This window comes from Tursiops truncatus, chromosome 7, assembly GCF_011762595.2.
Source record: "Tursiops truncatus isolate mTurTru1 chromosome 7, mTurTru1.mat.Y, whole genome shotgun sequence".
NCBI classification, from domain to species: domain Eukaryota; kingdom Metazoa; phylum Chordata; class Mammalia; order Artiodactyla; family Delphinidae; genus Tursiops; species Tursiops truncatus.
The window spans coordinates 33,655,297-33,668,915 of record NC_047040.1 but is presented as its reverse complement, the minus strand read 5'-3'; the positions used below and the strand labels follow the sequence as shown (position 1 = coordinate 33,668,915).

General features: G+C 42.1%; 2 protein-coding genes across 12 annotated transcripts in view; one reads left to right on the top strand and one right to left on the bottom strand.

Moving 5' to 3' along the window:
* Window positions 1–2,368, bottom strand: part of ALS2 (alsin Rho guanine nucleotide exchange factor ALS2) — an 86,682-nt gene extending 84,314 nt beyond the window's left edge. For 7 of the 11 annotated variants that reach the window (XM_019939116.3, XM_019939110.3, XM_073807392.1 and 4 more), the window contains exon 1: window positions 1,856–2,221. The gene's annotated coding sequence lies outside the window, so the exon portion shown is untranslated. Of the gene's footprint in view, window positions 1–1,855; window positions 2,242–2,263 lie in introns of those variants that run through there. The other 4 variants (XR_012333007.1, XR_002177092.3, XM_073807388.1 and 1 more) reach the window with 4 other exon arrangements.
* A 31-nt stretch (window positions 2,369–2,399) lies between these two features.
* The window catches only part of CDK15 (cyclin dependent kinase 15), a 118,966-nt gene continuing 107,746 nt past the window's right edge, over window positions 2,400–13,619 (top strand). The window contains exons 1-4 of the mRNA XM_073807393.1: window positions 2,400–2,670; window positions 4,072–4,176; window positions 4,740–4,945; window positions 9,577–9,687. The gene's annotated coding sequence lies outside the window, so the exon portion shown is untranslated. The remainder of the gene's footprint in view (window positions 2,671–4,071; window positions 4,177–4,739; window positions 4,946–9,576; window positions 9,688–13,619) is intronic.

Below are 13,619 nucleotides of genomic sequence, written 5' to 3'. Positions count from 1 at the left end.
GACTGATATCCTTAAGAAATCTACTTCCTTATAACTGATGACTGAATTAATTGGTCATTTATGAAAAGTTAAAAGAAAAAATATGTTTAAAAAAAACTCTACCAGAAATATCTATATCCCTAATACCGTTAGAGTATGTGGTAGGTTTAATTCCACAAAGTTATTAAAATCCTCACAGCATTCCTCTGAGTGTCGGAGAAAAGGGCTCAACCTCACACTACATCAAAGCAAGCCTTCTTTTACACCAGCTCAAAAATCACCACTCTCTACCTTCCTTCCTAGTTTTTCAACTCATACCTTACCTAGTCTCATATTAATAAAGAATTATAAAAGGTTTTTACAAGTCAGTCATATTCTTTGGAAATACCTTTAGAATGGATCCAGCAATACTGCATTTAACCCATGTTTTTCATGAAAATGTGTAAGATTGATAGTACTCTTCCCATCTAATCACATGAAAACTAAAATCAGTTCTCAGTGAGGTTGTTACCATACCTTTTGCTTCTTTGACAGTCAAAATGCCCGAAGTAAGTCAATGACAACCTAAGTTCTGAAAGGCTGAAATCTGGAGAAAAGGGATTCCAGTTCACATTGCATAAATCAACTTAAAAAATAAGGGGCTCACATAATGCCAACTTAAATCCCCCCCACACAAATTACGTGTTTGGTTCTTTATGTTCTGCATCATCTTTTCAAATTTTAATATTGCGAAACAGCTTCTAACATTTCTTGCTATAGCTATGAATCTTAAGTCTGCCAATACTAGTCATTGTTTGCAAACTAAGTAATAAATTTAAACTAGGTATAGATTCCATCAGCATTTTAGGTTCTAATGGAACACATTAAAGGTTCTAATGGAACACCAAAGTTACTATAGACCAACCTGAAATCATATTTTCTCTAAATATACCCCTATATCATAAACCTATCTGGAAACTATCCCTTGATTTTTAAAAGTAAACTATAGTTCTTTTCTAAAAAAATATTCAGTTCTCTTTCACATCATTTAGAAAACAGTGAGTCAGTGGATCATGATGTAGTGGAAAAGGAAATGACTTATAAAAATGGCTAATATGTATTGAATATCTACATACAGTGCCAAGCACTGTAAAAAAAATATGATACATGAATCATTACATGTAAAGGTAACTTATGAGGAAGGTACTTTTATACCCGATTCAGAGATAAGGAAATGGAGGCAGATAAGTAACTTGCCCAAACTCAAAGATGTAAGTGTATGTGACTCCAGGTATGCTCAGGTCTAAAGCACTTCACCACTATGCTTGTATTATCAAGATTAAAATACTGTAATCTACTGCAAGAGCAAATTTTTCACTCCTTAAATTCTTAATTTTATTCTTTAAAGCCTTTTAAAGAACATTTACAGCCACCAACAAATCCAAAAGGCAACAGACTAAGGATCTGCGTTTGTGTTCAACAGTGATTTCCTTTTCCATTCTAAACCAAAAGGAGAATACTCTACTTGGATAAGCCATTTCAGCCCGTGTGCTTTTCCTCTTCCCTCATCAACAAAGACCTAAGCAGTACAACACTCCGGCGAACCTACACTTGTCTGTCTCCAAAGTAGCCCTATTACACAGAGGACCAACACCACCGTCAGGACCATTTCCTTACGACAGCCCCTATGTTATTCTGTTCCTATCTTCACTTCTCAAAAGAACTTAACCACCCTCTGCTGGATAACTTGACACGACAAAGGACTAAGGCTAAACTACTAATGCTTAATATCAAAGTCATTTTCTTTTTCCACAACCGCCTTTTCAAGCCAGCAAAACTCTCGGTTCACTCTCCACCGCGATCTGCATCTAGGAACAAACCCACCTGGGACACTCACCAAGGTTCGCCGCCAGGGACCCTGGTTTATCTGGTCGGCGCCTAGAGTGGGCATTCAATAAATCCTCCTGAATGAATTGGTGGAAGGCAGGGTGGGGGGAGGCGGGAAGGGGGGCGCGAAGGAATTTCACGACCCTGAGATCTCTGCAGTGGCGCCCGGTCTGGGGAGGAGGAACCGGGGCGACTGGGAGAACCTGGAGCCGCTGGGTGCTCCTCGACAGGCAGGTCTGTTGGTCGGACGCTGGCTTGGGAAGACGCGGGCGCCGTCTCCGTGAGTCTCCGCAGCGCGCTCCCGGGCCTCGGCCTGCGCCTCCGCCTTTCTCCCGGACACTGGCGTCCCGCACGCTGGAGGCCCCGGCCGATCAGCCCTCCGAAGCCACGGGCCAACCCAGGACCCGCGCTCGCTCACCTGCCGCTCCCGCTACAGCACCCCGGTCTGCATCCGGCGCGAGCCTGGCAGTCCCGCGGGCCCGTGAGATCAGCTGATTCACGGGGGGCGGGGCTTCTGGGCAGGGGCTGGGCCGCGAGCGAGTGTGAAGGCCGGAGATCACTCCCGACGTAGGTGGGGTTAGATGCCAACGGAGTCTGGTAGGGATCAAAATTACTAAAGGGGCGTTAGGCACCGCGGGCAACGTTCCCGAGATACTGCCTTTCCCTTAGGACCAGGCAGAGCCACGACTCCTAAGATGCACTTGGGCAATGACGTAACGTGGCGTCGCCAGGGCCTAACTACGAGCGGTTCCATGGTAACGGTGAGGAGAGTGGTTGGGAGCTGCAGTCATTTTGCTGCTACCTCAGACTGCTGTAGTCCGAAGGGTAAGTTCGTTACTCTTGACAGTGAAAAGGCTAAAATGTCTTCAGACTGCTTCTATAGACTGTACCCTAATGGTAGTCACTTCCTCCCCCGAGAATGACGTCATCGCCAGGCGGCTGGGATTGGCGCTAGTATCCGCACTTTTTACTACTTCGTTGCAACCCCGAAGGATGGAGTGTGGTAAGAGGAAATGAGTTGGCCTCTCCTGTGATCCCCACTGAGCTCTCCCGTATACAATCTGAGTAACGCCAGTTTGCTCAGCACACAGTTTCACGACTGTCTGCTTGTTGCAGTCACAGCCCCACCACGACTCAGTTCGCGCCCCCTAAGTCCCCTCGTGAAGATTTTCCCGAGACGCCACTCATGACAGTGGGTGCAAACTCTACTGCTGGACAGTGTGCCATCGCTGGACCTGTAAACCTGTATTCAGACCATCAGCGAAAGATGTGCAGTCAGGGTCTGAAACTCCTGTGCATAAATGGTCTATTAAGTTCACCAACATCCTCAACTCGATTGCCTCCTTGATCCTCCATCACCTGCAAAACCGTTAGTTTACAACAGTTCAACCAACCTTGTACACTCTTGCACCAGTGCTGGAAAAAACATAACCCTGAGGATTGGTACCACTGCAGACCAAGGGTGTCCAACTTCAGTCAGGACTACCATGTGGCCAGGCAATCTTGTTAAGCCCCAAATTGTCCGTAACACATTGCTATTCAGAATTTCTCCTATCCCTATCCCCTGTTCTTCCCAGCCCATACACTCTCCTAACTTTTTACTGAACTCTACCCACCCACCCTCTTTGGTAAAAATTTAAAAAAAATAAACTTTGCCTCCTACATTTCTAAGGAAAATGAGACCCCCCAGGGATGAATTTCCTTAACTCCCAGCAGCCACTATCACAAAGCCTACCTGCAGCCCCAGCCTTCCTTTCATTCGCCCTCTTTCTCCTTAGAAGTGTTCTGGCCTCTCAAGGTTAATCCCTTCCAATCCACTTAGAGGCTTGCTCCATTACTTATCGCTTCTCTTTTGTGTATTTTCAACCTCCCTGTCTCTTGTTACTCTTACTGCTAAGGATATGAGCCTGTTCCTGCATATCCATCTTTAATTTCTTTTTCCTTTGTCCTCCTTTCTTTTACTTTCTGACCTCCCAATCTTCCTCCTCCCAATCTGCAGTCTCTGCTTTTTCAGGTCTACTGAAACCAGTAACCACCTTCTAATTTTGAAAGCTAATGATACATTCTAAGAATGGAACCATTCTATGCAACCATTTAAAAGAAGGAGAATGCTCTGTATGTATTGATGTGGAATGATCTGGAAGTTAGGTTAAGAGAAAAAATGCTAGATGCTGAATCATGTGAATTGTATTCTACCAGTTACATGTTATGTATGTCTTTTCACAGGAAGAGAAAGAGAGGATATATATCCTTGTCTTTGTATATTCATATCTTGACTCTGACAGGATGCATTAAAGTGACTGACACTGGGGAGGAAAATTGGGAACAAAGGTAGGAAAAAAACACACTTTTCACTCTATGCCATATTGCACTGTTTGAACTTGTAACTTTACAAATATAGTTTGAATATGCTTTTTTAAACTTATTTTTAAAGCTTTTAAATCTAAAAAAAAGGTACAATTTTCATTCTTATCTTCCTTTCCCTCTTTTCCTCCTTGTTTTCTGGGATGCATTCCTTCTGGGTTTTCTCCTACTCCTCAGACCTTTCCTTTACATTTCAGACTCTTTCTTTCACTTGTCCCTTATATACATGGACTAAATAAATATTTATTGCACACCTATTATGTGCCAGGCACTGTTCTAAGCACTAGAGAGACACAACAATTAGCAAAACAGATAAGAGTGCCTCCTCTCATGGAACTTGCACTCTGTTGATGTGGAAGATAGTCTCCAACGATGGCCACCATCAGTTCCCCCTTCATGTATAGAAATGCCACTCTTGACATCAAGAGATGCAGTCTATAGCCTTTTCCCCTGAATATGGGCTAGCCTATGGTTGTTTTCCCAACTAATAAAACGTGACAGAAATGAAGTTCTGATACTTCTGAATCAAGGCCTTAGAAAGAACTGGCAGCTTCCACATCCCCGTCTGAGAAGCCAGCTGCCTGCCATGCTCCAACTATACTATAGATTGATAAAAGACAATATGAAGAGATAGGCCACATGGAAGAGCATTAAGGTGCCAGTCTTCTGGGACCTTCCAGGCCAGCCCAGTTACTGGCTGAATGCAGCTGAGTGAGTGACACCAGCCGACATCAAGGTGAGTATAACAGCCTAGTTAAGCCCTGCCTGAATTCCTGACCCACATTCCCAAGAAATAGTAACTTGTTGCTTTGAGCCACTAAGTTTGGGGGATGGTTGGTTATGCAGCAATAACTGAGACAAGTGGGAAGAGTGAGAGGTAAACAAATACAGCAGTGACTAGGGCTACAAAGAAGCAAAATAGTATAGCAGCTAAAAGCACAGCCTGTGTTCAAATCTCAGCTCTAGCACTTACTAGCTTAATGACCTTGGCACAAGTTATTTAACCTCTATGTACTGCTGTTTCTTCATCCATAAAGCAGGGATCGCAAAGTCAGCTACTTTATGGGGTGATATGAGGACTAAATATAAAGTGCTTAGAATGCTACCCAGCATATAAGTGCTATATAAATGTTGTTGTTTTGTATGAACAATAAAGAAATGTAAAGGAATAGACAGGGAAGAGTGCAATTTCATGTAAGGTGTGCAGGGCAAGCCCCTTTTCCAAGAAGACATCTAAACAGAGATCTAAAAGGAAGTGAGGGCACAAGCCATGTGAATATCTGACACTCCAGGCAAAGGGAATAAGTAACTGTGAAGGCTAGGAGGGCAGTGTGGCTAGAGCTGAAAGAGAAGAGATTGAAAGAGGCTGAATGAGGCTAGAGTTAAATGAGAAGAGGTTGAAAGGTAAGAGATAAGATCAGGTAGACAATGATCTGGTAGTAGGAGCAGATCCTCTGGGCCATGCAAAGGATGGAAAGGACTTTAGGTTTATCTGAATGATAAGAGCAACCATTGGGGCTTTGAGCAGAGGGTGTTGTAATCTGGCTTCTGTTTTAAAGGGATGATTCTTCTGCTCTGTGGAGAGTGATAGTAGTGTAGGAGTTTAAGAGCGGAAGCAGGGAGAGCTGAAAGAGGCTATCACAGTACAGTTGTCCCTCAGTACCCATGGGGGATTGGTTGCAGGACCCCTGTGGATACCAAAATCTGCAGACACTCAAGTCCCTTATAGAAAATGGTGTAGTATTTGCATATAACCTATGCACATCCTCCTGTATACTTTTTTTAAATTAATTAATTTATTTATTTATGGCTGTGTTGGGTCTTCATTTCTGTGCGTGGGCTTTCTCTAGTTGTGGCAAGCGGGGGCCACTCTTCATCGCAGTGCACGGGCCTCTCACTATTGCGGCCTCTGTTGTTGTAGAGCACAGGCTCCAGACGCGCAGGCTCAGTAATTGTGGCTCACGGGCCCAGTTGCTCCGCGGCATGTGGGATCTTCCCAGACCAGGGCTTGAACCCGTGTCCCCTGCATTGGCAGGCAGATTCTCAACCACTGTGCCACCAGGGAAGCTCCCTTCCTGTATACTTTAAATCACCTCTAGATTACTTATAATACCTCATACAATGTAAACGTCATATAAATAGTTGCCTGGAACAGCAAATTCAAGTTTTTCTTCTTGAAACTTTCTGGAATTTTTTTTTTTCAAATATTTTCAATTTGTTGTTGGTTGAATCGGTGGATGCAGAACCCGCAGACACAGAAGGGCCAAGGCAAACAGTTACCTGGCTTGGCCTAGGATGGCAGTGGAGGAGAAGGTGAAAAGGACTTGGACTCCTGATGTGTTTTGAAAGTGGAGCCTACAGTATTCGCTCAGGGATTAGAAATGAGCAACTGAGACAAAAAGAAGAATTAAGGCCTGAGTTATTGGTAAAAATGCACTGTTGTTTACTGAGATGGAAAAGACTGGGAAAAGAGTATGTCTGGCGATATAGGGAAGAAGTACCAAGTATTCATGTTTGAACGTGTTATAGATTATATTGCTAGTAAGCATCTGAATGGAAATGCCAAGTAGACAATTGCATATATAAGTCTTGTGTTGAGAAGAAAGATCAGGGCTAGAGATAAAATTTAGGAAGTTGTCCATGGAAAAGATAAGCAGCCTGAGGCCCAAACTCTATTTAGAGATTAAGAAGATAGGGAGGATCTAGCCCAGAATCCTGCTAGGTTCTTTGAGAGGAGAATTTACTTGTGTTTGAGAAATAGAAAGAAGGCAAAAGTATCTAGCACAGAGGGAAGAGTGGTAGAAAGTGAAGTTGTAGTGATCATGTGAAGGTTGGTAGGCCAGGATATGAGTTTGTTTTTTATTCTAAATGCAAGGGGAATCATCAGAAAGTTTTAAGTGGGGAAGTGACCTGATTTTATTTATATTTTTGAAAGTTCATTCTGCCTAGTACTTTATGTATACGTCCAATTTCATTACACAGAATATTAAAAAGAAGTTTACTCAAGGGTTGAGATTTAGTAATATTAATATTTTTAAATTTCATTCTGACTGAATAGATTACAGGAGTGTAAGAATTGAAGCAGGGAGACCAAGGAGAAGGTATTTCATTAGGCCAAATGAGCGATGATGATGACTTGGACTAGGGTGATAGCAGTACAAATTGAGAATTAGGTAGATTTGAGAGCAGAATTGTCATGATTTAGTGATGGATTAGACATAATTTTGATTCGTATCCTGCCTGGATTTTTTCTTGAGCAAGTGATTCAAGGGCGTCCTGGTTTCTAAACTGGAGAAGACTAAGGAGAAGCATTTGGCATGGTTCAAGAGGTCTGTTGTTGGCATATTGACTTTGGGATACCTTTTTGGCATCCAAGTGGAAATATCAAGTTGGAAGTTGGGGTTCTAGGGAGAAGTCAGGTCTGGAGATAGAGATTTGAGTCATTTGCACATAGGTGCCATTCAGAGCTAAAGGGACTAGATGAACTTACCTGGGAAGAAAGTGTTGATAGAAAGGTGTAGATAAGGCTGGGACTAAGTACTGGGTTGCCCAAGCTTAGAAGTTGAGTAGAGGAGGAGGAACCAGGATGGATGATTGCAAAGGAGTCCCAGAGAGGTAGGGGGAAAACTAGGAAAGTGCCCACTTCCCAGAAACCAAAGAGACTCTCAAGAAGGATGGCATGATAAACGGTGTTGAATGCTGCTAAATGGTAAAGTAAGATAAGGTATGAGAAGTGATTTGATAAGATGGAATCTCTGGTGACTTGGTGTGAGGAAAAAAAAATGTTCCATGCCGTTCCAATTCTACAGGAATCAAGCCATTAGCCACTGCAGTTGCCCACTGACAGTGCACCCAGAGGGGAATTCAGGATGGAGAAAAACAGGAAACATTCTGTGCCTTGGATATACTGGCCCTTAGATAATTAAGATGCATATCTAAGGAAAATTTTCAAATGACCCCAGATTCTTGCTTATTCCCATACACAGAAAAGCACTAAAATCATTAACTTCAGCTATCTGTTCTTTGTGATTAGCAGTAATCTTTTGATGCTTGACTACACGTTTTTCCCAGTTAAAAAAGTTCATATGTATATCCTAGCTCCTCCCTTACCTCTTCAGAGCAGTTCCTCAGAGCTCTCTGAGAGGCTGTCTCCCAGGCTATTGTCCTCAGTAAGGTCCCTGAATAAAACTTAACTCACAACTTTTACGTTGTGTATTTTTCTTTCAGTAGACATTGACAAGAGCAGGTTCAGTGGAGCAATAGACAAAGAGGCTTTACTGGGGGTGAGTTTAAGAAAGAATAGGAGGTGAGGTAGCAGGGACATCTCCTTCAAGAAGTTTTGCTGTGAAGTGGAATAGAAAACTGGGGTAGTAGTTGGAGGGGAATGTGATGTCAAGGTATAGAATAGATACCCAAAACCCAAGCATTAAAAAAACAGATAATTGATATGAGAGCAAACCCAGATTTCCCATTGGAAAGAAACTGACCTTGTAAGGAAAAAAAGAAAAGATATCCAAACATGTCTTTCTAGATATTGTCATAGACTCAATACTGTCAGCACACAACCTGAGTTGAATTTAGTTATAAATATAAGCTCTTTTAGCATGGCATGTATTACACTAATTTGCAAACCTATATGTCTCTCTTGTTAGATTCTAAGGTCCCAGACTGTATTTTTCTTATTTTTTAATTCTCTAGAGACCAGCAACAGTGCCTTAAACTTAATAATTATTCAGTAAATTGTTTATTGATATCTAGCAATTTAACAATTTGTTGAAATGCAGTTCATTGAAATAGACTTAAGTGCTTGCCTCTTCTGCCAGCTACCCTGACTGACATAGGATCTTGTTCCTATTCTGATTGATTGCCCCCTGGGAGGAATTGAGTCATGATTCTCCCACTTTCCTATCTTTAAAAGTGATGAAATAAAATTCATATTTAATGGCAAGATGAGGAAAATTAAAACATAAAATTTTTCTTTGCCCATTTGGGCCTCCTCACTTCCCTTTAGTTTGTATTTTGCATCTATATTAAGCAGACCTCCTTAGGAGATACCATTGCTTCTTAATCTCATCAAGGGTCATGACTCCTTAGGAGATAACCTTCCTTCTAAATCTTGTAAGGGGCCATGACAATCCATGACCCACTACTCACTTTGTACATGTAGATCTGTATTGTGTAAACTGTCAACAATATGTCATTTGACATATGTCATTTGACATATAATATAACCCTTTGCCTCAAAAACTTGTATAACTGTACTTTGCTCTCTAATGGGTGGAACAGTCCTCAGAGCTTTCTGGAAGACTGTCTCCCTGGTTATAATCCTCAGATTGGCTTGAATAAAATTTTCTATTTCTTTCTTAGATTGGCTGTTAACTAATGTTCCTGTTGGCGAAAGTCCTACAAGAATCCTTCTGGGCTCAAAGGGCAAAAGGATTGAAGGTGGTGGTTTACCTGCCCTGAGGCAATCCATGGGTGAGTGTGTGAATGTGTGTGAGGGGTGGTTAGTGGTAATGCACCCTCTGAAGGTAATGATAGTTGGACTAATTTTAATAATATTGCAATATAATATATTTTATAATGTACAGGTTGCAAAATGTTTCATTATATGTGCTTTATCCTCAAAACAACCCCATGATAGGTAATTATTCCTAAAATACAGATGAAGAAACTGAGGCCCACTGACCTGTCCAAGTTAAACTAACTACTATTAAGTGGCAGAGGGATTCAAACCCAGGTCTCCAAATCTGGATCTCCAAACTCCAAGTTCTCTGTTTTGTCCCCTACTTCAACTCCAACTGGATCAATGTGTTGAATATAGAGTTCAGGACTAAGATTAAAAAGTAGGGTTCCAAAAGAGGATGATAGAGGATGACAGAAAAGAAGTAACAGAGTCAGTGAAGGCCAGTATTAGAAACTGAGAATAAGACTCATGGGAGGGCAGGGTTCAGGGATATGCCTCAGAGTAGGATCAGAATGAACAATAAGTGAATGCTGATTTTAGGCTCCCATCCTCTACATGAATGAATGTGAATGTGTGTAGGGGTGCATTCATACACATATGTACATGCTGTTATTTAATTTTTTTTTTTTTTTTTTTGCGGTACACGGGCCTCTCACTGTTTGTGGCCTCTCCCATTGCGGAGCACAGGCTCCGGACGTGCAGGCTCAGTGGCCATGGCTCACGGGCCCAGCCGCTCCACGGCATGTGGGATCTTCCCAGACCGGGGCACGAACCCGTGTCCCCTGCATTGGCAGGCGGACTCTCAACCACTGCGCCACCAGGGAAGCCCTGTTATTTAATTTAACAGCCATTTAATAGGAATCTGAAAGGAGTATAAGATATAGTTCATACCCTCAAAGAATGTTTTTCTCAACTTGTTAGGAAAACATTAAAAGTAGTTACTAGAGTGTTCAGACAGTCAGTGATCCAGGAGCTCATCCTTGGAAGAGATGGGGGTGTGGAGTGGGGAGAATCAAAGAAGCAAGGAAAGGTTTTGAGCAGAGATAGAACCTCAGCCAGGACTTGAAGGATGGATAGGTACAGGGGAGGGAAGAAGGTGTCAGTGGAGAGACACATGAAGGTTGAGTCAAAACAGCAGGGAAGGTCTGTTGGACAGTGAAGCTACTGGTGTGACTACAGTGACGAGTAGGGGGATGAGTGGGGAATAGTGGAGGGTGAGGCAGGATAGAGTCAGGTTGTCTGAAGCCAAGCTGAGGAATTTAGACTTGATTTCATAGGTAACTAAGGGTCTGTGAGGATGTATCAGAAATGATCAAAGGAATTTTAAAAGTATACCACAGAAACTTCTTCTGGGCTTTCAAAGTAGTTGTAGTCTGTGTTTTTTATTCTACTTAACCATTAAAACAGAGGCTGTGTGTGTGTGTGTGTGTGTTTGTGTGTGTGTGTGTGTGTTACATTTTTTATTCTTACTGAATTAGATTACATTTCTCTCCCAAGTTAAATAGGTAGTTTAAAACAACTTACACCTTCGTTTTTAAAAACGGATGCTGAGATTCTAAGTGGCTGAGATTTTAGAAAAGGGGCACCCAAATCTCATTGACATCTGGGAGCATTTTACTCTGTGGCTGAACTTCATGTAAGAAGATAATGACCAAGATGAGGAGCAAAGACCTGCTGACGACATATTGTAATTTGGGGGAATGGTTTAAAAAGAAATGCTTTTACTCACCTCATACCAAAAATAGTGAATTAGGGCTTCCCTGGTGGCGCAGTGGTTGAGAGTCCGCCTGCCGATGCAGGGGACACGGGTTCGTGCCCCGGTCCGGGAAGATCCCACATGCCGCGGAGCGGCTGGGCCCGTGAGCCATGGCTGCTGAGCCTGCACGTCCGGAGCCTGTGCTCCGCAACGGGAGAGGCCACAACAGTGAGAGGCCCGCGTACCGCAAAAAAAATAGTGGATTAAATGACTAACCACCAGATGTAGGTAAGCAGGTGCTAACTTGTTATTTTTAAAATGGAAGCACATAGCTGTATGAGATATGTTGAGACATATATTAATAAATCCTATATTATGACATAGAAGTAACCATTAGAGCAAGCATATATTAATTAAAAAGTAAATATCTATATTTAAATGAAATAAAACCTTGCCTGAATTTCCTTTAAAAAAATTCTTCTGGATTTGAGTTATTGTTATGTAATATGTGCCTAATAATGTCACACTTCTCTCTCTTATTCTTTCCTTACCTTAGTTTTTTGACGAAACCCATTCTACTGGCATAGCTTAGCTTTCTGATCTCAAGCTGGGCATTACAAGTCACTGTTTTTCCTAAAAGTAAAGAGCAGTAGTTTGGGCTAAAGGGCCTCCTTCCTTAGTGTGTATTACACATATAACATGTAAATTGTCATAAATATTTAAAGAAAGCATTTAGCCCCCAGCCTACAAAAGATAGCATCTCAAATATGTATTTGCAGATGAGTTTTTTGAAACTTAGAACATGCTTTTCCATAGTAACAGTGAGGTAAATAATGGATTAGTTCCTGGACTAATCTACAAATGTTATTTGATTTATGATGTCATTCAAATAATGTGCATTTACAATTAAAAATATAACTGAGGTGGGACTTCCCTGGTGGCACAGTGGTTAAGAGTCCATCTGCCAATGCAGAGGACACAGGTTCGAGCCCTGGTCCAGGAGGATCCCACATGCCACGGCTCAACTAAGCCCGTGCGTCACAACTACTGAGCCTGCACTTTAGAGCCATGTGCCGCAGCTACTGAAGCCCATGCACCACAACTACTGGAGCCCGCGCACCTAGAGCCTGTGCTCCACAACAAGAGAAGCCACCACAATGAGAAGCCTGCTCGCTGCAACTGGAGAAAGCCCACACGCCGCAACGAGGATCCAACGCAGCCAAAGACAAATAAATAAATAAATTAATTAAAACAAAAATGTATATATATGTATATATATAACTGAGGGACTTCCCTGGTGGTCCAGTGGTTAGAACTCTGTGCTTCCAATGCAGGGGGTGTGGATTGGATCCCTGGTGGAGAACTAAGGTCCCACATGCCATGCCATGGGGCCTATGTACATATATATATAAATATACCTGAAATCAATACTTCTGCAATATTTTACAATTTAAAAAACAAGAAGGAAAACCCCTTGGTATTGAATGAATAATTTTTCATGAATGCTGGTAGTTAAAGAAAGGCAGGTTTTAAGGGTCAAGGAGAAAAGTTGGATGAAAGTTTTGGATTTCCAGAGTGGGAAACAGCGCCCCATACTGGAACCCGAGCCACAGGAAAAACCTGCGCCCTTATACCTGTATAGATCTAAATATCCTCCCATATTTTTTAATCAATCAGAAAAAGTTAATAAAAACCCTATAATTTGGAAAAACATAGATAGATAGATAATAGATAGATAGATAGATAGGAAAAAAATCCCACATTGCCAATCTGCTTACACACCCCTGTCAATCAGCCCTCATAAACTGTCACAGCCAGTTGGGGGGTGGGAGGAAGGGCAGGGGTCAGCAACCACACTGTAGGGGCCAGGGGTTGATTGGAAATGACTGCTCTGTGTGTGCAGAGATGAGAGGTCGTAAATAAACAAGCAACAGCTTGTCTTTGTTTAAAATGTTAATACTGTATTCTGTTCATCATGGATTTTTTGCATTAATTTAAAAAAATTTATATTTAAAACTATTGCATCAAAAAATATTGCATCAAGATTATGTATCATTTTAATTTGTTTTGATTACTGAGGGTTTGTTTGTTCATTTTTGGTGCCCCCCTTCTTCCCCACTTATGCCTCATCCCAGTCGGGCACTGGCTGGTGGGAAGCAATGAGAAAGGAAACTGCACAAGGGTCTCCCCAGGTTAAGCTTTTCTTCCTTTTTTTCTTTTTCTCTCTGTGTCTCCCTCTCCCAACAT